The sequence below is a fragment of the Haplochromis burtoni genome, unplaced genomic scaffold (assembly GCF_018398535.1).
Source record: "Haplochromis burtoni strain Fernald_Lab_line unplaced genomic scaffold, NCSU_Asbu1 Contig_172, whole genome shotgun sequence".
Lineage (NCBI taxonomy): Eukaryota > Metazoa > Chordata > Actinopteri > Cichliformes > Cichlidae > Haplochromis > Haplochromis burtoni.
The window spans coordinates 1,272,789-1,274,085 of NW_024582533.1; the positions used below are offsets into that span (position 1 = coordinate 1,272,789).

The 1,297-nt window shown below is 49.5% G+C and overlaps 1 protein-coding gene across 1 annotated transcript in view; it reads right to left on the reverse strand.

Annotated features, from left to right (window-relative positions):
* slc6a9 (solute carrier family 6 member 9) overlaps window positions 1-663 on the reverse strand; it is an 89,076-nt gene extending 88,413 nt beyond the window's left edge. Inside the window, exon 1 of the mRNA XM_005933630.3 lies at window positions 323-663. The gene's annotated coding sequence lies outside the window, so the exon portion shown is untranslated. The remainder of the gene's footprint in view (window positions 1-322) is intronic.
* Between the last annotated feature and the right edge of the window lie 634 nt (window positions 664-1,297).

Genomic DNA, 1,297 nt, shown 5'->3' on the forward strand with positions numbered 1-1,297 from the left:
TCTTTATCCCGCCCCCAAACACCACCTCCACATCATCTCCAAGCACCCCCCCCAAAATGCTCCCTTTCCCCCTTCTAGTAGTAACAAGGAGGGTTTACAAGCAGTGCCACGTGTTCCCTGCTGCCGTTAAAATAACAGCTCCTCAACATCACTTAGTTACCAGAGCAATCATCACCCTTACTTCAAACCGAGACCGCCGGCTGTACGCTTTGTCTCCCTTTAACATCAGCCGCTCGACGCGCAACGAGGTAAAAGACAAAGTTGCTCCTTAATGACTCCGCGTTAAAAGACCACTGAGGTGAAAAACTGAAACACAACCTACTTTTTCTTTTGCCGGTCGTTAGGAGATCTGGCCGTGTAGAGGTGATCCTGCCACCTGGTCGCACTCTGCACTGTGTACGAGTTTTTCCGCCAGTTTTGGCTTATTGGAAGTTGCATCACCTTGGTTTTGTCGTCCACCCCCCGGCGTCTGTCACCGCCTGGCCAACAGCAGCTCCTCCTTTTTTTCTTTCTTTCGCTTTACTCCAAAATCGGTGACCATGTGGGGCACACTGACTGAACAGACCTGTCAGAGGCTCTTATTGATGCGGGTTACTGCGTCAGTTTGGCGGTGCTACCCTGTATCTGCTCACTGTAGTGCATGGCTACCTTCAGACACTCACCAATTACGCGTTTAAGTATCGATCCCGAACAGCACGTGCATTTTCTATATATGAATACAAGCCCTTATATGGTGACTAGAAGCTACGGGAGCATTTAAACTGCTGTGACACGATGTAGGTGCCTGTCACTCCCTCCCCCTCTACATAATGCATAATTAGTGAAGCTACACGTGTTCAGCGGTGTGCTGAACGCTTTCTCTTTTGTTACACTGCAGCGGTTCCTCTCGCAGATCAGTGTGATTGTGACTCACCGCATGTGCGTGTTTTCTGACATTTTGTATGTCCGGTATGGGTTAGTGTGTTCTGATGAAGAAGCGAATTGAGCCCAATAAAGGCAGAGGTAATGAGTCCATGCGATGCCCCAGACAGACAGGTGCGGTAGCCTATAGGCTGTGTAGTGCAGTAAGCCACTGCTGATAGAATGAAGCTTCTGGGCGTCCACAGAAAAGATGATGGGTGTGTGGCGGATGATAAGATGCAGCTGAAGAATGAATGAATGGGTTTTTTGAATGGCATGCAGATATGGGCTTTACCTTCTACCTTGCTTCTGGAGAGATCAGATTGGAGGCTCGTTAGGTTTAACGCAGGGTAGAAAGCAGGCACGCCGGCATGGTGCTGGTCAGAGGCTGGAGTGA